The sequence below is a fragment of the Lycium ferocissimum genome, chromosome 12 (genome assembly GCF_029784015.1).
Source record: "Lycium ferocissimum isolate CSIRO_LF1 chromosome 12, AGI_CSIRO_Lferr_CH_V1, whole genome shotgun sequence".
NCBI lineage: Eukaryota > Viridiplantae > Streptophyta > Magnoliopsida > Solanales > Solanaceae > Lycium > Lycium ferocissimum.
This window is the reverse complement of record NC_081353.1, coordinates 49356315-49382748: the sequence shown is the minus strand read 5'-3', so window position 1 is coordinate 49382748 and position 26434 is coordinate 49356315. Positions and strand designations below refer to the sequence as shown.

Sequence of the window (26434 nt, the reverse complement as noted above, 5' to 3'; positions counted from 1 at the left end):
ACATTTGATAGATTTTACTTTCTCCGTCATAATTTATGTGGCATTTTTAGATTTCAAAATTCAAATAATTTCTGAATGTATTTTTTATACATATTTTTTAAATATTTGAATTGTCAATTTTAAGTGACTTATTACTTTTTAGTAGCTTCTAAATATGTAAATTTAATTTAAAAAACTTAAAAATTTTATATCCGAATTCACCATTAAAATTAAATTATTGACTCTCAAAATTGAAAACGTGCCTCATATTGAGACTTTTCGTCATTACATAACAATGTATCGAGCGATTGATACAATAATATGTAAATAGCAATGAAAATAAATCTTATATTTAAAATAACTATACAATAGGTAACAACCATCCAAACAAGCTGTAAGCCTGTAACTAGGGGGTGTGAATTGGGTGGCAGTATATGTGTGATTTTATACTTTGTGTTAGTTAATACTTTTGTCTTCTTATAAATGTGATTGAGATACTGATAATCTGTTGTTTAGTTGGCGTTATCATATTCGCAAAAACCAAAATGATTGGGTCCTCCTTTTTCTTTTCTCTTTTTTTAATCTTTATTAATAGACCACAAATGCAGCACACGCGATTAGGATAGAACAAGTAGGTTAAAAAATTGCCAACTATATATGTTTTTTTTTTAAAATTTATTTTAACATCAATGTATTTTGACAACTTGGCCTCATGACCACAAGTTTAAATTTTTAATCTGGAACTAATTACTTGAAAAAGAAAACAAAGGAGAAATAAGTGAAGGGAGAATCAGATTATTTTTGGTAAAAGGGTAGATTATTGACGAAAGTCCAAATTCTGTAAATTTGGCATTTAACTCAAAATGATTCATAAATAATATAATAATGATGGTGGCGATTGCAAATGGTTTAAAAAATAATTTGGTTAGTGGTATTTTTGTAGTGATTGATAATTTGGTTAGTAGTGGTGGCGGTAAGTTGTAGACTGATTGATAGTGATATGATTGAATGATTAGCATTCGGTAATAAATGAAAACGATGATATTAAGATTTTATTACAAATCTTAATTGGGGTTTTTGTAACATACAAAAAAACAAACGAACTAATATCAAGATCTTCGATGAAAATTTAGACATGGATCAATAATGTACATCGGACTGATTAAAATTAATAACTTCTTTTAAGTATAAACAAATGAAGCCTAATGGTCTTTATTGTTACAAACACCAAACACCATTTGCTCCCATCACACAAAATTCATGTCGAACTAATGGGAGAAGTCACGTGTCTCAAAGGATAGCAATTGCTCATACCAAACTGATGTAATCGAGAAATCCAAAGATAGATTGACAGAACTTTAAAAGGAAGCCCAAATTAAAATAACAGAATCTAAACCTTTCAATTAGCTACAATCAAAATTCACAAACTTGAGTATAGAATAACCCAAACACTTGATTCAAAGCAATTGAACAATCTGGATTATCAAATAAAAGAATGGAACCCACCCTAAAGGAATTCAAACCACAATTGGATTGCTTCAACTTTACAAGACATGATTGAGTGTGACACCTAATCACAACAATTCAATGTTTGTTCATTCAAAGTAGTCTAATAAGTCTTTACAACACTTAAAAATAGGTTTTGCTTGAGCTAAAGTTCACATGCATATGTAAATGCAGTCAGTGGTGAAGTTGGAAATTTTCGAGAAAATGTATAAATATCACACTAGGAATTTGAATATGTACCTTTTATGCCAAGGAAATTTAAAGTATTATATATAAATTTTAAAAATATGTTTACTCTATTGCACTAGCTTTTTAACAAAGTGATCTGGATTGAATCTCGTTCCGTATATCTGATTACGCCACCGGGTGTAGTCCTTCTCATGTTTCATTTCATAACATTAACCTCCCTTGCATTTTACGATATTACGTTTAATTCTCTTATTGGGATTTTTTTTGTAACAACTCTTTTAACTTAATCTATCTATCTACGTTATTATAAAAGCGTGAATATAAATGTTAGTTGACTAAAATATTCTTTAAATATTGAACTACTTTTATGCCCTTTAAGATGAATTATTTCTTCAAAATATAATTCTTTATTAGACAAAATTGTAATTTAAAATTTCCCCCAATATTAACTTCCATGACTTCTAAACACAATCGAATTTCAACTTTGCACGTCCTACCTATTTCTTTAATATCTAGGACTCTGAAGTGTGCTACTTAATCATTATAGTCCTAATTGGAGTTCAGCAAATTAATTTTATTGTTATAAGGCATGAGTTTTGATTTTATTTTATTTTTCCTTGAATACAAGTTTCAAATTGCCTCTCCTATTTTCTCTCCTTAAAATTTTATTCATAAATTAGTTAGAATTCTAATTAAGTTGGTTATTCCTATTTTTTTCTGTAATAAAACTAGCCCATTAACGTTATGACTTATGTGTGAAGGAAGTCAGCACAAATTCAAATTCCTTTTAGTGGATAAATAAATCTACTAATTAATTTTATAGGATATTGGTAAAAAAAAAAATTGAAATAGTTTTTAGTTCTGAATTTGCAATTCAAAATTTATTATTTTATTACATATTTCATAGTAATTGAAGCAAGATATTTTCATGCAAAGCACGAACATAGAGACTAGTACTATTTTAAAAGCATGAATATAAATGTTGGTTGACTAAAATATCTTTCAAATATTGAACGACTTTTATATCTTTAATTATTTAGTTACTTTGAACAAAAATATACAAGGAAAGGATACAATTGGAATAATGCATGTCAGGATAAAAAGTTGTGTTGTGGGAGACAAGGAAGTTAAGCTAATAATCTTATCCTATTAGGAACTAATTAACTCAATGTTAACCGACTTTTTCACATTAATAGAGCACCAACTTTCATTAAATGTTATAGTTCTGTTTATAACGCATAGATGTTTAGCTTAATTAGTAACACACGGACTCTAAATATTAGCCAAACACTTTAGCTAATTTAGGGCTCCAAGTAAATAGTGAAAGTAATATGAATCTGAGTTGGAGAAACTTGAAAAAAACATAGCTGAAGATAACTAATAATAATGAAGCTTATGTTGATTATTTCACGTCAAGATCTTGTGCAGGAGTAAATTCTCTCGCTCTTTCTTGTGAAAACTGGTATTAACATCTATGATGCAGTGGCTATCATCTTTTAAGCTATGAGCTCTTGGTTGTAGGTCTTAAATTAAAATAAGAGTGTCATTTACATTTTTTTTTTTAATACTATTTCTTTTACTACAATTATATACGAAGCTTCGGAATCAATTGTTGATTACAGAAGGCAATGAGTAGGAACTGGTGAGTAATATGTATGACGACTAATTATATTCAACCATTTCATTAATTAAAATAGCAAGTTAAAATTGCAGATCTCTTACATTATTCTTGAAAGAATTTAAATTTCAATTAAGCTTTTAAATGTGTGCCGTAGAATTTAAATCTTTGTACATATAGTTACATATTCATTAATAATGTATTAACTTTCTTTAACTTTTAATTAGTGAAATATGCATATATTTTGAGGTTTCAAATTAAATTAATTTTCTTATCTTTTATAACTTTATTGTTTTTTTGAATAAATTTCGTCTATAATAGTCAAATCATATTTAAATGTTACATATTGTTGTAGGTGTATAACAACCGATAGTTATAAAAGCCAAAAAAACTATTGGAATAGATGGGTCAGGATACAGAGGTTTGACTGTAATGTCATCTAACTAACTTAAATAAATTGATCACCTTGCTGATTCAAATGATGTTCAATCATTTCGAGTTAAAAGATTATGTGAACACTATTGGTTTTCAACATTTCAATGATGTTGCTTTGTATGTCAATTACGATTTTTAGTATATGATGAAAATAAATATAATAGATGGTCACTATCTCAATTCCTATGTTGGATTTTTTTAGTCATACCATATTTTTTTCACATAGATAAAAACATAAAGAATATATACCAAAACAACATTTTAATGAGAAGTATACGATCAAATAATTCTTTTTATGAGATAAATTGTATAGTATGTAACTTCAAATAACATTGCCTATCATTTGTTATGATTGACAGGGGATAACGTGCGGAGCACATTTCGTAGAGACTAGTTATTATAAATGTGCAAAAATTATAACTTGACTAGTTTATCTTTAGGAATATACTCTGATTGGAATTAGATATTAGGTTGGATCCATCCATAAGAGGTGCTATAGCTTGCTCTCCTTCTAAACCCTATACAATATACGGAAAAGGGCCTAAAATACCCTTGAACTATTAGATTCGGTGCAAAAATGCCCTCCATCCACCTTTGGGGCCTAAAATACCCCTAACGTTAATCTTTGGGAGCCTAAAATACCCCTGACGTTAACCTTTGGGGCCTAAAATACCCTTATTTTTAACGGACCCATTTCATTTGCGGAAAAGGGCCTAAAATACTAATTATAATTATTTCAATAACTACTCCCTCCGAATAAAAAAAAAGTGTTCACTTAACCTTTTTTTCTTGGATCAAAAAAGTGTCCACTTATTAAATCAAGAAACAATTAACCTTATCTTTTCAGATTTGCCCCTATTAAGTGTTATGTGATCAAATCCCAATATCTATTTAATTAAGGGTAGTTTAGTCAATTTACAAAATTTTTTCTTGGAGTGAATAGTTTTTTAAGGGGTGTGCAAATGGCTAAGTGGACTCTTTTTTTTTATCTGGACGGAGTATAATTTTACTTTAATTTTAAATATTCAATTTGTGATGCATGATACTTTTTTGTCTTAACTTGAATGTCTTCTTTGTTTGTCGATTATTAATTGACGTTATCTTTTATGCAGAATTTTAATTTAGAAGTATAACTGAAATATTTAACGAGTTAACGTGAAGAATTCAAGCGTTGCACTAGCTGATCTATAATAAATAAGCATTAGTACTTTCATAATTTTTATGAAAAAAGATCCAATAACATGTCACTTTTACTTTAAAGATATTAAGAAAAGTATGACCGACTAATTGACTTAAGAAAGATAAGCAGAATATTTAATTTGGAAGGGCTATTGCACATTGAAACCATACAATAAACTACCACATACCAAATAACTAGATATCATATGAATTTCTGGATCAGTTTTTATCTTTACACTTGTCAAATTAGGATTTTAAGAACGTAAACTAATTAACCGACAATTACGAACAAAAAAGAGTTAATCACTAACATATGATTAATATAAATACACATCCTTCCAAACCAGCTAACTAACAGATTAATAAATTAAATCAAACCTAATATATTTATTTTGAAGTTCCCATAGTTTACGTGACCATAGCACCACAGATCTTTATTGTCCAGATTTTTTCTTTTTTCTTTTTGTAGCCCCAACTCACAAGATGCTTTCATTTTACGTATATGTTTTCTTGAACAATAAATTGGTGGATGCCTGTGTGGTGTCAATTAACCAACAAATATAGTACAACCAAACTGTTTTTTACTATTATATAGAAGCATGGGTAAAACTCATGCTTTGTCGTCAGTCACTTTGAAAAAAAAAATATAAGGTGGGCCCTATACTAAAAAAACCAAACAATATAAAAAAAGGGCAAAAAAGTGAGCCCTACATATCCAAACTCATGTAAAAAATAAAATAAAAAATAAAAAAAAATAGATGGACCCCATATTAAAAAAAAAAAAGCAATATCAAAAAAAAAATTAAAAAAACGTGCACCCCATATTAAAAAATCATACCCTCATTAAGTCAATAATGGTGGATTCATTGCCACATGCATATCAACTGATTAATGGCAGCAAATGAAATTATTGTACGATAAAAAATATGGACCCCATATTATTGCTTTTCTTCAAAAGGTTAAGTAGCCAAATCATATAATTTCCTTTCTTTTCTTATATTAGCCTGAGATCTAATCTAGATATTTAAGCATTGTATTTGCTATCCGCCATGTCATTTATTTGTTATGTTTACTAAAATAAATATACCTAAAATATTTATGTTTTAAAATAAGATAGAATTTAATTACTTTTTCATTTTTATTCTTTTACTTTTTCATTTTTATTCTTACTCTAATAAATATGAAAAGAGATTAATGTCGTAAAAGAAAAAATAATATTAAATGGAGATCAAATAATGAATAAGGTAAATTAGTCAAATTATAATTCTAACTAACGTTTCCTTAAAAAATCGTGCAAAAGACAACATGACAAGTAAAATGAGCTAAACCAAGAATATTCACCAAAAATTAAAAAATAGTAGTTCTTCGTTTAAATAGAAAATCAAATTTCTACTTTGTTTCGTTTTAAACATGTAAAATTAATTTAATAATTTGAATTAGAATTATCCAAATCAAAATTTGATAAAAAAAAAATAATAATTATTGTTTAGATCCAATCTACATACATTAACAATGCACCCCATATTAAAAAATCATACCCGTATTAAGTCAATAATGATGGATTCATTGTCACATGCATATCAACCCATTAGTGGGAGCAAATGAAATTATTGTACAGCAAAAAACATGGACCTCATATTATTGCTTTTCTTCACAAGGTTAAGTAGTCAAACCATACAATTTCCTTTCTTTTCTTATATTAGCCTGAGATCTAATATAGATATTTAACTGTTGTATTTACTATTCCACGATGTCATTTATTTGTTACGTTTACTAAAATAAATATACTTAAAATATTTATATTTTAAAATAAGATAGAATTTAATTACTTTTTCATTTTTATTCTTACTCTAATAAATGTGAAAAGAGATTAATGTAGTAAAAGAAAAAATAATATTAAATGGAGATCAAATAATGAATAAGGTAAATTAGTTAAATTATAATTCTAATTGACGTTTCCTTAAAAAAAAAACGGTGCAAAAGACAACATGACAAGTAAAATGAGCTAAACCAAGAATATTTACCAAAAATTAAAAAATAGTACTTCTTCGTTTAAATAGAAAATCAAATTTCTACTTTGTTTTGTTTTAAACATGTAAAATTAATTTAATAATTTTGAATTAAAATTATCCAAATCAAAATTTGATAAAAAATAATAATTATTGTTTACGTCCAATCTACATACATTAACAATAGAATATTTTACACCTTTAAATTAATCGAATTAAAATTCAAAGTATCAACTGATGCTTAAATATTGCTATTGTTTTATCTCAAAGAGAGGAAAATAGTTTCCTTTTAAACAAATCTTCTCTTTTAAAAAGTATTAATAAATTTTTGCAAACTTTGTATTCGTAGCAAACACTAATATAATAAAGTTTTGGATACGGAGCACAAACTACAATATTATATTAATTGTATTTTGAACATATTGTGTGTGTGTGTATATATATATATATATATATATATATATATATATATATATATATATATATATATATATATCCTCAGACTAATACATGGCCAAATTCAAGGTCCATGGGCAATAATAGGGGACTTTAACTGTGTCTTAGACAGGGATGAAAGGATTGGTAGTCCTGTTACCATGGCTAAAACTAGAGAATTTAGAGAACGTGCAGCTGATTGTGAAGTGACTGAACTTAAGTCATCTGGGGCATTTTATACTTGGTGTAATAAGCAAAGTAACGAAAGGAGGGTATATAGCAGGATTGACAAGGTCCTAGTAAATAATGAGTGGGTGGCGAGCTCGGAAACGAGTGCCTTAAGCAGTTCTGGACTGTTTGACCATTCACCAGGCATCATAAATTGGGAAGGTGGAGTTAAGCATAAGTATGTGTTTAGATACTTCAACATGCAGAGTTTAGACCCTGAATATAAGAATAAAGTATTACAGGGATGGAATACAGATAAAAGAGGTACCAAAATGTATGAATTGGTGGGAAAACTAAATCAGCTAAAAGGGGTATTAAGAGGGCTGAATAAAGACAAATTTAGTGAGGTTGAGGAGAAGGCAGATCTTAGTATGCAACAGCTCACAGAATGTCAGTGAAGCTGCAGACAAATCCAACAGACCAAGAGCTCATATCTGAAGAAAAGAAGCCGGAGCAAGAATGTTGGAAGTGGAATAAAGCAAAGGACCAGTTCTTGAGGCAAAAGAGCAAGGTACTTTGGTTAACTCAGGGGGACCAAAATACCAAGTTCTTTCATACCAAGGAATGCTAATAGGGTGTTTACAATAAATGATGGCCACAACCAACTGCAAACTGAGCCAAGTGAAGTTGCAAATGCATTTGTGGAATTTTATAGAACATTCTTTGGGATCAACGAAGGAAAATAGAGATATGGTGTGCACTAACCTGGTAAGACAAGGCCCTATAGTTCAGGAGGAACAAAGATCAAAGCTAATACAACCTATAACTACTGAGAAGATAAGGCAAGCACTATGGGCCATACATGGAGATAAAGCTCCTAGCCCTGATGGGTACAGTAGCCAATTTTACAAAGATAGCTGGGAGGTGGTGGGTGAGGATGTTACCAAAGCAATACAGGACTTCTTCAGGTCAGGTAAAATGCTGAAAGCCATTAATACTACTCTAATCACAGTAATCCCTATGAATAAGCACACAGAAGGGGTGGGTGATTTTAGACCAATTGCTTGCTGCAACACCCTTTATAAAATAATTTCTAAGGTGATATGCAATAGATTGAAGCCTGTTTTACCAACCATTATATCTGATAACCAAAGTGCATTTGTGAAGGGAAGAACTATAGTTCAAAATATACTTATTTTCCAAGATCTAGTAAGGTTGTATAGGAGAAAGAATACTACACAAAGCTGCCTTCTTAAGATTGACTTAAATAAGGCATATGATTCTGTTGAGTGGGACTTTGTGAAAGAGATGTTAGAAGCCCTTAATTTTCCACAGGCATTTATCGACTGGATAATACAGTGTGTTACAACACCACAATATAGTATAGCTTTGAATAGTGGGGTGTATGGTCACTTTAAGGGACAAAGGGGGCTAAGACAAGGGGATCCCATTTCCCCCCTGCTCTTTGTCATCTGTATGGAATATCTCACAAGAATACTCAAGAGGGTGGGGGAAATGCCAGGGTTTGAGTTTCACACCAAGTGCAGAAGTTTAAGGTTGAACCACATGTGCTTTGCCGACGATATGTTGTTGTTTTGTAAGGGCAACTACCAATCAATAATAATGATGCTAAGAGGGTTGCAAACGTTTTCAAATAGCTCAGGACTGCAGGCTAATGCAGGAAAATCTAACATTTTCAGTGCCAACATGGAACCTAGGTGCTTGGAGGACATCTGTAATGCCACAGGGTACCAGAAGGGGAAGCTTCCGTTTAAATATCTTGGGGTGCCAATCTCAGCTCGAAAGCTCACTTCAGGAGACTGTGAAGTACTGACAGACAAAATGAGGGCCAAAGTGAAAACTTGGAGTACCAGAAACTTGTCCTATGCAGGCAGAGTTCAGCTAATAAACTCTGTCCTGCAACAAATACATGTATACTGGTCCTCCATATTCATTTTACCTAAAGAGGTGATGAAAAGACTGATTGCATTATGTAGGAATTTTCTCTGGGATGGTAAAGAGGTCACTAAGAAGTCACCACTGGTGGCATGGGAGAGGTCACTAAGAAGCCACCACTGGTGGCATGGGACTTGGTTTGCAAACCAAAGAAGATGGGAGGGCTAGGGATTTTGGATAGCATTGTGTGGAATGAAGCAGCTGTTGCAAAGTATGTTTGGAATATAGCACAAAAAGCTGATAACTTGTGGGTGAAGTGGGTGAACCATGTGTACATCAAAGGCATGAATTGGTAGACTTACTCCCCTCCTAGGGACTGTGCTTGGTACTGGAGGAAAATATGCAATATTAAGGAGAAATTCAAACAGGGGTATGTTGGTGAAGGGTGGTTGACTGCTTCTGGGAAATATACTATCCAGAGTGGGTATATTTGGAGTGAAGGAGAGATGGAAGTATGGCATGGGAGTTGATGGATATGGAACAAGGTAAGTACTCCCAAGCACTGCTTTATAGGATGGCTAGTAGCACATAAAAGGCTACTAATAAGACAAAGATTGGCAAGGATTGGACTTACTACTCATGATCAATGTGGTCTGTGTGGTGGAGACGTGGAAAGCATAACTCATTTGTTTTTTGAATGTCATTTCTCTAGATCTTATTTGGATGGCTTACTAAGCTGGTTGAAGATAAATGTCCAGAATTTGGAAGTAGAAGGACTATGGATGTCACACTCTAGGGTGTGATGGGCACCGCTTCCTCGAGCCGAGCGAACCCTTACATTCGCGTATTAAAACCGCCATTTCGAAAAAAAAATTTAAGAAACTTGAAACTTTTCAAAATAGAGATCACTATCTTGTCTGATTAGGAAAACTTTTCGATCACATAATTTTACCAACCGACAACATCTCGAAAATACACTTTCTTTAGCATCTATAACTGATTCGCGCTCACGACACCCTATCCACGAGACAAAATGTCTCTAGGATGTACAAATACCATGACATAAGTACCCGACGGCAACACTCGAACCGAGATGGAGCTCGCCAATCCCGGGTGACTCCTAGCCAAGTCTTTTTCTCGTGCGGGTGTACACGAGTGGCATGAAACGCGACCGAAGAAAGGGTCGGTACGAAGAATGTCTTTGAATATGTAAAGCATTGACCAATTATAACGTACTTAACTTAAGAAAAATTGCAAATCAAATTCAATTTTACCTAAAGCATAAATATATATATATATACGGGTCTCATGTAATCCCAAGTGAATAAAAAATGCACACACACATCTTAAGTAAAGGATGCAATCTAACCCGCGCGTCGCTTCCGACATTCAATGAAATAGTCCCTTCGGACTACGGCGTAGTAATAAAGACGGCCCCTTCGGGCACGCCGCTTAAGATAACAATAAAGATGGCCCGCCCGGGCACGCTTCCTAGGCATAATAACAACGATACCCCGCCGGGCAGCCGCTTCCGGCATAATAATAAAAACGGCCCCCTTCGGGTGTACGCTCTCCGCGTAACAATAATCACGGCCCCTTCGGGCATAATAGTAATGATAATGTAAACATAAATAACAAGTGAAATGAAATAGTAAAATCTCGCACCCCCTTTCGGAGTGGTTTTGAAAAGAGTAGCTCGCTCATATACCGAGGCCATAGTGCTCCCCGGACGCGTAGCCGAGGTGGGGCCGTAGCACACTCGTGGATCGGTCGAGGCCATAGCTCGCTCGGCAAACCGAGGCCATAGCACACTCGGGCATTGCCACGCATCCCCCTTCCGAGTGGTTTTAGAAAGTCTAAATATTAAAATCTCACAAAGCGGAGTGGTTTTAGAAAAATCAATTTTGGTGTTTCTTTGTACAAACTAGTTCTTTAAAAATCATCAAGTGAACCACAACCGCGTTTTCGAAGCCGTTTTTGGAAAACCGAAGTAATAATTATATTAGGAACATTGTCACACCACCACGTACATTTGTAGAACATAATGAGATAGCTAAACAACTGGCCTTTGGTAGTCGGGTCCTACTCATGCAAGTTCTAGATGGTTAGGGAGTTCTTCCATCATTTCACACAATTTCTAATTCAATTCTCTTGAATGAATAGTAGTTAATTTCAATCTCGAGTTCCTAAGAAAGGAATTGTCCCCGAGGCACATATTCAAGCCTATTACGTCTAAGACATGCCAAAAAAGAAAGTGAGCCTTACATACCTTTTCCGCTTGGAATCTGACTCCTCCAAGTTTGCCAAAAGGGTGCTCGCAATTTGGTCACATTTACCAAATATCAACCATAAGGCTTTAAGAATTCATTCTTAACCAATACTTGTCTTAATCTTCCAAATAAGTTCACTTATTTTCGCGAAATTTAAGGCACTCTCTTCGTAAATACCATGCCCCGAGAATTTTAAAGGCATTATATCAACAACAACACAACAATACCAACAACATCAATAATCCATTTAAGAATATTTCCAACAACTATACCAACATTCTACATATTAACAACATCATCCTTACAATTATAAGAAACCATATTAATGTCGCCTTAACTCCTTCAACATTCCCATAGCAATTACAATTTCATTTTAAACCATTAAATCTTCCTTTACATCATAGAATCCACAACTCCACAACTAGAACATCACATAGAATCAATTTACCATAACTCGCCAAACCAACCTCTATTCGGCCATACAACAACATGCACATAACATTTATACATTCTCCCTACACAACACACACACACCCCACCTGTTTACTCTTAAACACACGACAACAACACAACTTGCATTATTTCCATGAATTTCATACATTTCTTCATACCACAACAAGCAACTCACTACATAAAATGAACTTAGTCTTCCACACAACACATCACGCACACACGGCCCAAGCATGCAACACACATATTTTCATATACTTCACCCACTTCTTCAACCCACAATATATATAAACCATCATAGCAAAATGAAAGAGACTAGTTCTTACCTTTTTCCTTCTAACTCCTTCACTTGACCAAGATGCTACATCGATGAAATAGCGTTCTATCCTCCGAAATAATTATACCACGTTGTCGAGGACCCTTGAATTGGTAGGAATACATGAAGAAAATAATTTTTGGCACAAGATTTCTAATGGCTACTTTTTCTTAGCCATGTCGAATGTAGCCTTCCCCTTACTCTTCATCTTTCTTTTTTTTTTTTTTTTTGTTCTTGAATAAGGCAACTCATATATATACGAGTGTATATCCAAGTACGCGAGGGCACATGCCCCTCTATAATTTTCTTGAAATTTTTTCTCAAATTAAATTAAAAAGACTAATGCCTTCTTCAACAAGCTTTGCCCATAACTTTTAGGATTTACAATTGACCCCATTAATTAAAAATAAGGGCACATAGTGCACGGCCAATATGGCCCCTTCATGAATTTTTCTTGAACTTTGTAAAATTACCATTTTGCCCCTAGCCTTTTTAAATATTTCCATGAACCATTTTGCGAATTTTCCTTTTCGCCCTCAACCTCTCACAATATTCCCATACTAATAATGTTCATAAGCAACATTCATAGCCACTTGCATTAAAATAATTTTTGAAAATCGTCTCGACCGTAACTTTCCACGACGACTTCGAAATATCCAAACGTACAAAATACGGGCTATAACAATGGAGGAGACTGACTAGGAGTAGGAAGGGGAGGAATGACAGAGACTTCATCACAACAAGATTTGGCTCATCCACGGATATGGTGGGCAAGGAATGAAGCTATTTGGCAACTGAAAGTGCCAGCGCCTAGCATGATCTGTGAAAGAATTAAACAAGAGGTGTACATAAGAGATAAAAGTAAGAAGAGGAGAAAGGAAAGTAGGAAGGGAAGACAGTGGATAAATAGCCTTTATCAACCAAGTAGTTAGTGTTACTTATTTGTTTACATAGTCTAAGACTATAGGGATGCCTCAGTCTTAGTAGCAAAATAGGAAACTTGTATTTTGTTGTCCGGTGATCAATAAAAATCTTTCTTTTCACCAAAAAATATATATATTATCACTACCCAAACACAACTACATACACATAGATACAGTATAATCCAAAGTGTTGCACACGGACATACGCCGTCTAGTCATACATTAAAATCTGGATTTGTACGAAGATTGTATATGAGTTAAATTAAATTCAGATACACTAATATAGTATAAAGTATTTTTGTACTATCAATGTGTCATACTTTGTTATAGCTAGTAGGTAACTTATTTGATTTTTGGTTTAGTTATTGAAATAATTATAATTAGTAATAATTATAATTAGTATTTTAGGCCCTTTTCCGTAAATGAAATGAGTCCGTTAAAAATAAGGGTATTTTAGGCCTCAATGGTTACCGTCAGGGGTATTTTAGGCCCTAAAGGTGGATGAAGGGCATTTTTGCACCAAATCTAATAGTTCAAGTGTATTTTAGGCCCTTTCCCATACAATATAAATCTGTACACCATTATGAATATTAAAAAAATAGATTTTTGAACCAAAATATGACGGCCAGAGTTTAAACCAGTCGTAGTTCCCATTTCTCCTGAGAAGGAATCCATTAGTTCTCTAAATTAGTATTTAGCTTAAAATGAAATGGGGTGTACCAAACTCCAACTATTTTCACCCATGGTTGGGCTTTCTTATCATTTTTACCCATGATTGGGCCTTCAATATATTAACTTCTCTTTCTTTCTCTTTGGACTCGAAGACATTTGAAAGAATTTTCCCTATTGGGCTTTTAGCCCAATAAGGTGGCTGGACTTCGGCCATGCAGCAGAGAGGGGAAAAAACAAAAGACCCCGATTAGTTTATATTTACTGTTCCTATCATACATATGATATATGCACATAATATATATAACACACTACGACTTTTAATAAATCCATTCTATACATAAATATACGCACATATAAGCAACATAGCCTATTTATTCATAAGCTCATGTGAGGGGCATATATGCGTTCCATGTCCTCAAACTCAATATCTCAAACTAGGTGGTGGAAGGCCAAGTCATCACCCCTCTTTATTCCTAATGCCGCACAAGTTCCAAGAGGTTTCATGAACCTCCGGCATGGCTAGTCACCAGGGAAGGGTTCAAACTAGACCCCTTTTTACCTAAACTGCCACTCAACCAACAACCATGGAAGACACAGATCTCCACACACGCACACACACATAGCTCAGAATAAGTAGGATAAGTCTAATAGACATGTGTATGGAACAATCATCAGCCAACAAGAACAGATGAGACAAGTAGAGGAAAGATAAAATGACTTGAGTATAAAGATGAAAAGCAATCTATATGGACATAGTGTGGCTTAGACCAAACTTAAACCAAATAATCACAACAGTGGCAGTCACATGGAAATAATGCAATTCTGGACAATATTGAATCAGGCAAATGTGATGAAGTATAGAGACATACAAGGATAAGGGAAACCATCTTCTAGGTATAGTATAACCACAACAGGTTTAGTATACATGAAGTATATGTATAACTATCTTAGTATAATTCTTAAATGAGCCTAGACATTTTATGGACAATTCAAATGAATACTCTTGCCAATTTTTAGGACATTATATTCCAAAGTCTAAATGATTCATCTAGTGAAGACAAAAATAAACAGGAGGATCCAAACTATAATCTTAATAGATATAGCCTAACAAGACCAAGCAGCTACAAATCAAAGTCCCTTTAAAAATGGAACAACCCTTTATTGGTATGATACTATGTTGCTTTTACATAACCCAATTCAAGACACAAGCAGTAATGAAAACCAAGCTAGGATCATTTGCAGAAACAATTGCCAAGAGACCTTTAAGTTATCATGTTCCCATATAGGATATATAAATCTCAGACACAACAGTTACACCTCTATACATGACTTAAGCAAGTAGGAAGGTCAAAGTCTAAAAAATGCACAGAAATTTCACAATTTTTTCTAAGTGCAGAGCTTAGAATTTTCCTAACCTTTACTCTTGATTCTATCTCATTTGCAGAAAGGTCTAAACTAATCTTTAAGGGATGCACCTTATTTTAGTTATGGCCTTATTCTTAATCTCTCTCTTTTTTCAAAATTGGACAAGTATCACATATTTTTGACTAATTTTTAATGCTGCACAGAAGGAAAATAAATTCTTCAACATAACCAGATTAGGTTCAGTTTCATCTATTACTGGGGCCTTTAGATTAATGGATTCACAACACAGTTCAAGGGAGAAGATGGAAAGGGAGCATGACTTATTGTTCAAAGTGTCACAAGGAAAAAGGGTCAAATATAACCCCCCCCCCCCCAATCAGCCTTCATTGCTATCTTGACTAAACACTGAACCATTTTAAAAAAGAGGCACTATTAGGATTTAGGATGCAAGAGAGAACAAACCACTTTTCAAAAAAATGCAGATTGAAACCACATCAATGCACACAGATTCTACATAGGGTCTAAACCATGATCCTAACTCAACCCAATTGTTAAAGGGTCTGTCCTACATCATCATGTCATCTTTACAAAAAGAAAAGACTCTTCTACTTTATTTTACCAAAAAATAATCAGTATCCTCTTTTGAAAACAGCTTTTCCTTTTTCCGATTTTATTATAGTCTCCAAATCATCATACATCATCCAACTAATCCAAACATTTTCTTGAGACACATCAGGACAAATACAACAAAAACTACGCTAATCAAAAAGGGAAACAGAGTTCACATTCAAGTGCCATAATCATAATGGTTCTAAGATTCGCTATGAGTCATGGACAATTAACATACACTTGTCACAAATCACAGGTGATTATACATAATCTAGCCTACATTAGATGATGACTCAACCACAGATACAACCATGAACAACCTATCAAACTGTAAGCTTAAGGTATGAACCTGATACTCCTTTTGTTTTAGTGTTGATTAACAAACAAAACAGACCATTGACTTATCTTGTTTTACTCTATTCTAGGTGAGCAAGATCATTTAAGAGGAAAGGAAAGAAGCAATAAGGCATCCTATTGTGTTCAGAGATTCAGCAAACAGGCTCACATTTTTATCTAAGTGTTCCTTTATTTACTTATTTTCAAAAAGAAAAGAAACATATCAGGGATTGTGTCCAAAACAACTTGTCAAGTTCAAATAGCCCAGTTAAGATTTTGACAAAAGACCTCACTTCACAGTAGGGGCCATTTATGACTGATCAGGAAAATGGGGGACTTAGCTATAATCACAAGCACACACTACCAGCAAATCATCCACATTTCATCTGTACTAACACATAGACTGTCTCATATTCCTCCTTTTTAAAATTAAGTTAAACTTCTTATATTGACTCTACTTAGGATCATGATCAGTAAACTAGCAAAAACATTCAAGAAAAGACAAGGGAAACGGAAGGGGATTTAAAAAAAAAAAAAAAGCACCTCACACACACATCTTTATAGTGAACACAGAGCCTCAAGACTACGTGAACAAAGAAGACCAATAAGTAATTCAACAGCCTACTTCTTAAATGAACTTCACAATAACACTTTCCTCAATTCCTATTATGTTTGTTATTAAATAAAGCACATATTAAATATAGAACCCAAATAAGGCATACTTAGCATCATCAGACACATAAACATAACTAACCTACAAACATATTCAAACTAGGCAGAATACTAAATACTAAATACAAAATGAAATGAATTAAATTAAGGTTTACCTTTTAAGTGCGCAGCCAAGAAAAGAATGGATTTGGGAGCCTCTGTGCTTCCAAATCTCAGCAACCCAGCCACACACACATGAAAAAAAAAATGAAGTGAGGACCAAACATAAAAAAAAAAAAACCCAACTATTTAGTCTACGTTTTCAAAATTCTTTTTACTATGAAGTTTTTCTGAAAAATCTAATTTTTTCAACTTCTTTTTTTTTCCACTCAAATTTCTCTATATATTTTTTCAGACTTCCCACTTTTCAAAGAAAACTTGTTCTTGTACGAGGGTTGGGGTTCTATTTATAGAACCCCAAAGTTCAAACGAAACCAAACAACAGTCGATGTGGGACAAAACCCCCTTTCTCACAATCCAAACCAAATTGCCAACAAATCGACGACCCAGATCTAAGGTAAGCCGACATACGGTCAGATCTGACCCTCTTTTGGGTCGATCTGACCCAACAAATGTAGACCAATAACAAAATACAAGCAAAAATAAACTTTAAAGTAAAAGATAATGGTGATTTTGACTAAAAATTTGAAAAAACAGAGTAAAGTAAAGATTCATTACCACATTTGGACAAAAGCATTCGTGGAACCAAGCGTATATGCCATATTTCATCACAAATGGCATACAGATGCTGTGCATATCAACACACGCCTATAAAAATGCCATTTTTGGCATGGGAGAGGCAAAAAATACATGGCGGCCACTTAGGGTTTTGCACGAGAAGGGAAAGGAGGAGAGAGAAAGAGAAGCGGTTGGGGGGGGGGGGTATACGGCGATTAATTAAAAGGATTGGGCCGGGTCACAGCCTCGCTTGGGCTGGACTCGATCCAAATCCTAATTTAAATTAAAAGGGCCTTAATTTTTCATGTATACACCAAGTGTATACATATATATTTCATATATATGTGTATACTTTGGTGTATACATTGGGTATATCTAATTCCCAAAACAAATAATTAGAAACTAAAATTGGAGGAGATTTTAATTACGAACAACATTAGGCTGTAGTTATTTTAAAATAAATTTAAAAAGTCGATCAAATTGTCAATGGGCTTAAAATGGCCTTAATTAATTAGCCTAGCATAATTATTTTACTTATGCCCTTTTTAATCAATTTTGGAAATTAAATTTAAACATATTATCACATGTTAACAGGTCGATTGTGCAAAAACAACTCTAATTTCTTTAAATCATGGACTGAATAAATTAATTATGGCCAAGGCAAAAACAAAGAAAAGAAATATATCTATATAAAAGGCTCAATTTTGCAATCACTTAATTAATTAATTAGCCTAATTAAAACATTTAAGGGCAATTATGTCTATTTTATAAAAATCAGAAGTTAAAAAGGTTAAATAGTTAATTACTTAAATTATTCAGATTTTCAAAGATAAAATAAAAAGGAAATGAGTATTTGCAAAATAATTTTAAATAATTAAATAAGGACCCTTCCTCTATCTTTCCTTTTCCTTTTTAAATTAAATTTAACAAAATATCATGAAAATGCTCATTAATCTCTAAATAAAATTTATAATGCATGAAAAATCCTTTTCTGTTAATTTAAGGGAAAGAAATATTAATCCGGACAATTTATAAAAATCACTGAAGGCTTTTAAAAATGCTCAGCTCATTTATTTATTATCCGGGGATTCTGAGTAATTGAAATAAATTACGGGGGGTCAAAAATTAGGTGTCAACAGGAATCATTATGGGTAGCGTTACGTTTACGTTTCGTTCATGAGGATCATGCCAAAAGAAAGAAAGTTAGCCTTAACATACCTCAAGTCGTCAACACAAACCCACAGCAAATCTGTCGGACCAGTACTCCAGTCTCCTTAGTCATTATAGCACACCTAATAGCCAATAACACAACAACAACCTCATATGAGTCTCTTTAATTTCACATCACTACTCACCCCACGATTCTCATCAAAACAGCCCAATATATGCATGTATACGACACTTATACCCTTTCTTCTTCTAATTATACCAAGTATAACCTCCTCAATACAATCTCAACACTAACTACTATCCTTACAACAAGATTCTAGTTCAAAAACACATTAACAACATGACTCAAGTTAGATTACATCTCAACATAATCTCAAGTTCATATTTGAACCCTCCCTCCAACTTCTTTCCCTTCAAACCTAGCATAACCATCATATAAACTCATAAACATGAAAATAAGATGAAATCTTACCTTAAGAGCTCAAGAATACTTCAATTCCAAGATTACTGCACCTTGGAGTATCCTTCAGAGCTTCTACAAGAAGGAGAAACAAGCTTCAATCAATACTTTGAAAACCTTTAGCACTTAATCTTCTCTTTTGATCCTTGATACTTAGGGGTTGATTAGGTATGTTGGAGAGAGTTTTCTAGAAGGTTAGAGGTTAGGGGAGATGAAGGAAATGAGATAAAATGAGGGGTATACGAATTATTTCAAAAAAAAAAAAAAAGAGCTGAAACCGACATAGAAATACAGCGTAAATATTGGCCGTATGTATATATACGGTCCAGAATACTAGCCGTATATATATATATACGTCCATATATATGGACCGTATTTCCCAACGAAATTTCAGGCCCTCTCTGCCAAGAGAAGTAAGGACCGTATTTCAAGGTACAGTCCATATTTTGATATATGGTCCGTATTTCTCTTCTATATTCGTTCATCCTCTAATCCTTCCGGCACATGCCAACATGAACTTAAACCCTTCGTATACTTAAGATGAACACATCTAATCTTATAAAACCTCAAAGATAATTCCGCTCTCCAAATCTATAATCACCAACTCACAAAGATGCTTAATGTACAAAAGTACGGGGTATAACAACTACACATTCGTTGAAGCAGAAGACTAAAGTAACAACCAAATTGCTGAAGAAACCTTCTCAGAAGGGCATAAAAGCGTGTAAATTGACTGAGAAATCTGAAAATCAATTCATAGCACCAAAACCAGTTGTGGGATCAAATTGTCTGGTTGAATTGCTGATGGTATTCTTCCATCGAAGAAGCTTCGTCTTTCAGTCAACCATGTCTGATGGCCCTGAATATGGTAGGATTTGTACAGCCTATCTCTTTTAGCATTGCCTTAGTGTACATCATTGATAGTAGAAAAGTTCTCTCTTTAAACTATGGCATTCCGACCATTCCTGACGCGTGTAAATGAATCCATCATGTAATATCTATGCCTGAGAGATTTAACTCTTTGCTTATGGAAAACATAAATGACCAATGATCAATGAGCATTGCGAAAAGGCAAACAAACTTCGAGATACTTTGTTTCCTTGCTGTGTCCTTGAAAAATCTTGTATCCTAAAAAGGAAAAACCAGGCAAACTACTTCAAAATATGTGCGTCTGCCGGGAGTCGAACCCGGGTCTATTGCTTGGAAGGCAATTATCCTAACCGTTGGACTACAAACGCTTCTTGTTTCTGATGAATCACATTTATAATAACATCGTCTGATATGATATTCATGGATGACAATTCTCTTTCAAGACGCCTTAGTGGTGAAATGGTAAATACGCGAGACTCAAAATCTCGAGTTAGAGAGCGTGAAGATTCGAGTCCTCTTCAAGGCATTATATAATGAGCATTCTCAATAAGAGAGCTCAGATTGAATCGATATATCAATACCATACGCGAAAAACTATGACACAGGTTTGCTGACTCTCAAAAGCTAATAGCAACGGATACCTAATAAGCTTCTATGAATGAAATGGAAGCACTATCATAATATACTCAGACCACGGAACTCTAACAGGGAATTAAAGAGAGAATAATGGAGTAGACATATGTGCCCATTTTAAAACTTGTTCAAAGTTCAAACTATAATACGAGTTCTTCATTAGAATTAGTAAGGCCAAGTTTGGACTCACTTACTATCCTCTTTCAGTTTTTTTTAAATCATTATTAATAAAATGAGCCACTAAGGCGCGCATTAGTGAAAGCGAGGCTGAGATGATGCGGCTATGTGAAGAGGAGATGTCCAGATGTCCCAGTGCGAAAGTGTGAGAGGTTGGCTATGGATGGCTTCAGAAGAGATAAAGGGAAGAAGTATAGGGGAGAGATGATTAGGCAGGACATGACGCAGTTGCAGCTTACCAAGGACATGACCTTAAATAGGAGGTTTTGGAGGACGCGGATTAGGTAGAAGGTTAGTAGGCAGTAGAGTGTTGTCGCTCTTATCCTTCCTTACTAGTAATCATAGTGTTTCTCCTGTAGTTTCTTGTCCTTCGATTTCTATTATTATTTACTATCTCTTGTTTTTCGCCTAGCATACTGGTTCGGTTTAGTTACTATTCCTTTTTCCTATTTGACCTGCTTTGTTATTGCTTTATTCTGAGCTAAGGTCCATCGGAAACAACCTCCTTTTTTGGTCGAACAAACTTTCTTTATTTATTTTTAAAAAAAACCATGCATACAGACACCAAATACTTCCTATAGCAACTCAAAAATAACTCAGCACTACTCTCGACCACCCTATCTACATTTGCATTAACCTTTCCTGTTGGTATAATCTCTCTATCCACCCTTTATCTCTACAATGTTTCTTCCTATCTATGATGTCAAAAATTTTGTACTTGTTGTCCAGCTTTATATGTTCCTCTCTACATTGATGCCATATATTCCCGCACTCCCGGGGGGGGGGGGGGGTTATTTTTTTTTGGTTCCCTAAAGGCTAAATATATTGTTCCGCAGTTTTGTGTTTACCCATTTTGTTTTTACATGGATTTAAGCTAATCTGCCCAGCTAATATGATGAGAACAATGAATCATGCCTATGTGTGTGTGTGTGTGAAGAACTTGTAATTGAACCATCAAACCGTTTTATATGGATGACATTGTCTTCTTGCAAGCCTAGTTAGTGATGGTGGGGAAAATATTTTCAGCTGAAAAAAAAACATTTTCAGGAAAACACAACTTTTTTTCATGTGAATATACAGCTTTAAATTATGCACCTAAAACACCCTAAGTTATGGCTTTAATTAGTGGATGTGAATAGAGTTTAATTGGATGATACAGCATAAAGTCTGATACACACAAGAAGCAGATAATATTGATCCTATTGGCTTTCCAAACTGAGAATACGCGAAAATGGCTCCACTTACAATAAACAGAATAGCAAGCAGAAAAATTGCGATGTCTTCATACATTGAATTGTTGTAATTAAAAAGTGATAATTACAGCTCGAAGAGATGAATAGGGCAAAATGTCAAGAAACATCACATTTACAGCTCGAAGAGGCGAATTTTTAGGAAAATATCGACAACAAAAAACACAAAATTACAAGAAAAAGGGAATGAAAAGACAAAGACTATATCAGTATGCAACTAAAATACTCCAAAAGGCTAGCGGATAGATTAATTCAATAAACAGTTGAAGGATATTTACTTATTACAAGGAGGGCAAGAACATAAATAAAGATCATAGTTGTCATAGAGCCTCCTCTTATCCCATTTGTCTCCGTATAAGTAGTAGTTCAATATTGGATCTTCAATTAATCTGAAACTAAAAAAAGTAATCCAAATTTACACAATCTTACGTTAGTTAGGCAACCGAAAACAAATATAATCATCTAACTAGATTTTTTAACCTGCAGATATATAAAGCACGGGAGTTTAAGTTTTACACACAGTTAGGGTAAAGAATTCTTACACTAATTAGATCAACCAAAGAACCTATGATATATAAGAACCTATGATATATAAATCTTAAACTCAAAAGACAAAAGCCACAAGTGCAAACCCTAAAAAAAAAAAGTTTTGAGTCTTATGCATTGACAATAACCCTAGAAATGAGTTTAAATCTTATGAACTGACGGAGTAAAAAATATATATTCACTCAATCAATTAAGTGACTTAAATACAAGATAACAACGGGATGTCGATGATAAACATTACTAATTAGTGATTTGACATATATGGTAACTAACTATTATCATAAACGACAAGTGATACTGTAGAAAAATTGAGTAGATTATCACTCTACAGAACTTAAATAACCCTTAAAGTACGACATGGATAGCAATCCATGTTAGTAAGGAAACTAGAACTAAGCTCCCGTTTGGACATAGATATTTTTTTCATTTTTTCAAAAAGAAATTGAAAACATGTTCATGGAATTTCATCAAACTGGTTTGGGCCAATTTTTGGGTGAATTTTTTTTCTTCCATTCACAAAACTTTTAACCTTTTTTCAAGTTATTAAAATGTATGTCCAAACACAATTTCAACTTCCAAAAACTATTTTTCGACACAACTTCAATTTTTTTCTAAGTTTCAGCCAAATCTATGTTCAAATCTAGCTATAAAGTAGCGTAGAAATTAGATAAGATTTTCAAGAAGAGAGAGGAGTGTAAATGAAAGCAAGTAATTGAAGAGGGAGCTCCCTTCAGTCCAAGCAGAGGAAGCTTAAGATTCAACAAGTCTCCCGCTTCATTCACTCAGCTACTAAGGCATTCTTCAACTCAAACCCCTTAGCATTTGTGTGAATGAGTCAGCAGCTAATTGAACCATACTACCCCCTTTATGTGGACTGAAGAAAGCTCTCTACATATATATTATGCAAAAAAAAATAAAAAATTAAGGAGCCTCACATAAGAAAAAATTTCAAGAATATTTTGGACAAACAAACTCCACAAGGTGGAAATGGAGAGGAAAATTAGAGGAGATGTAGTGATGGAGTTTGAATACTTGTTTGTATTAGTATTTTGTGCCTAAGAGGAGGAGCTCATGGGTTTTTATTATGATTATGAGTAGAAGAATGGCTTTATATAAGCTAAGAGAAAGGGAATGTGATTAGACAGCTCTATGGTTTAAATATTGCAATCCACTACTATTTGGAAGAAAGTTATATTGTCATATGCTTCTTTTTTCACACTCCTTCCAATGTTATTGTATTCTGGAAATGTCCATCACTTTCTTTGCATATGCTTTACTTTTGCAAGATATAAAATGTTTAAAAATTGCATAGATTGTGGAAGCATAAACAAACTACGTTCGTGTACTATACACACTATAATTTTAAGTATGTCTATATTGATAATGCATATGCTACCACTTTATTGGTGTTACACAAGTCATTCTTCCTAGAAGATTTACATTAATAAGTTCATGTTTAAATAATCAAGCTTATATAGTATCACTTAGGTGAAAGAAACTTTCGTCCTTGCCTGTGGCCAATTTGTTTTTTAGCTTCAGAAGACATATTTTATATATTAACTAGCCATTACCTTCTCCTTAGTACCTAATTTGAAGGATCATTAACATAATAATTATATACAAACGAAGGCGGCGAAATAAAACGTAGTATTAGTATCCATGCTATTAAAACCATATCTAGACAAAATATATATCGGCCATAATGTTGGCTTCTCTGAAAATGTGTTGCATATGTGGTCCTCTAAGATCATTAAGCAAAGATCTGCATTTAGCAAGGATATGCAAGTATTTATCATTTAATCCATTAAGCATAGAGCACACTGCTTGGGAGTTAGATTAATTCAATCTGCAAAAGTATAATGTTCACTTTCTAGGCCAAGAGCAATCTACTATATAATAAGGCAAGCAAGTATGTTTGGAATTTGGATAATAGAAGTAGAGGTAAGGTGTTTGGATAAATCAAGTATCCAACTCTGTATGATTTCTAAAAATACCTCATATTCCTCCTCTTCCAATTATATTATCGTACGCATCATGTACATTAAGTTTAATAACATCATCAGAGGGCTGCTGCCATTAACGGGAATAATGGCCAAAGAGATATTGAGTGTGTTCGGTACGTAGGAAAATATTTTTCAATTTTCTCATGTTCGTTCGATCACAAATTTTGGAAAACATTTTCTTTCGGAAAGCAAGTTCTTCAAAAATTGGAAAAATGACTTTCCTAATAAAAGGAGGGAGAACAAGTACACAAGTTCATTCCACCAACCACCCAACCCACCGCCAACCACTCCCACTACCCCACCCCACCCCCATGCCCCCCTCACCCCACCCCCAAAATTAATTTTGTTTTGAAAAAAAAGTTCTGAATTTTTTTTGGTTTATTCCACCACCCACCCCCCACGCCCACTCTCAACTATCAAACCCCGACCACTTCCGCAACCATGCACCACCTCACCCCCCAACCACTCCCGCAACCCATGCACTACTCCCTCCACACTGCACCCTACCCCTAGCCTCACCCCGCACCCCACCCCCACGCCCCACCCTACCCCCCCATTTTTTTTTTAATTTTTCTTTTTTGGTTTCTACACCACCACATCCATCCCCCCTCGCCCCCACCACCACCCCCACTCAACCCGCCCCCCACGCGCATACCCACCCCCCGCCCCAATCCCTAATTTTTTTTTTCTTAAAAAAAGTTTTAGAAGTTTCTTTTTTTATTTTTTTTTACCCCACTTACCACCCCTATGACCAAAATCTCGACAACCCACCCCCTCCAAAAAAATTAATTTTCTTTTAAAGTTTTGAAAAGTTTTCTTTTTTGATTCTCTATACCCCTACCCCTTTCCGAATTTTCTACTTCCTATTTAATTTTACCTTTATTAAAAAATTATAAAAATTGAAAGTTTGCGTGGTTATTGAATGGGTGAGTGGTGTGAAAATCTGAAAAAAGTAACTTTTAAAAAAAAAAATCATGGGGTTTTTTTTTTTTGGGGGGGGGGGGGGGTGGGGGTTGTTGTGGTGGTGTAGAAAACCAATCAAAGAAAATTTAAAACTTCAAAAGAAAAAAAATATGTGTGTGTGTTGGGGTGGGGGTGGGGGGTTGGTGTGGTATGGGGTGGTGGGGTTGCGGTGCAATTATGGGGCTTGGGTGGGTATTTTTTTAAACATGTTTTATACTAACCAAACAAATATAAAAAAATAAGTAAGAAATTTACTTGTTTCTGCCACCAAACGAACATGAGAAAATAAATAAAAATTCACTTATTTTTCAAGAACACATTTTTCAGGAAAACATTTTCCTCCATACCGAACACACCCATTATTACCACGTTTTATTCCAAAACAGTCAAAATAGTAGTTACAAATTTAGTGTTAGTATAGACTTTTGTTCCTTTGTAATATACTAAAAAATTGTCTTTTCCTTCCACTTCGTCTCAATTAGGTTTTACCGTATCATTATTTTGTTATTTTTCTCATCCTGTTGATTTTTGGAAATACGCTTCATTAAATATCTTTAAGAACAATGTCATTAATACTTCAAGAATTTTCACTTACTGTAGTTTTTCAAGACAAGAACT

The 26434-nt window shown here is 33.8% G+C and overlaps 1 non-coding gene across 1 annotated transcript; it reads right to left on the bottom strand.

The window, feature by feature from the left end:
- Nucleotides 1-20540: 20540 nt before the first annotated feature.
- Nucleotides 20541-20612, bottom strand: TRNAG-UCC (transfer RNA glycine (anticodon UCC)). The gene has a single exon. It is a non-coding gene; the product is annotated as a tRNA-Gly (tRNA).
- Nucleotides 20613-26434: the final 5822 nt, after the last annotated feature.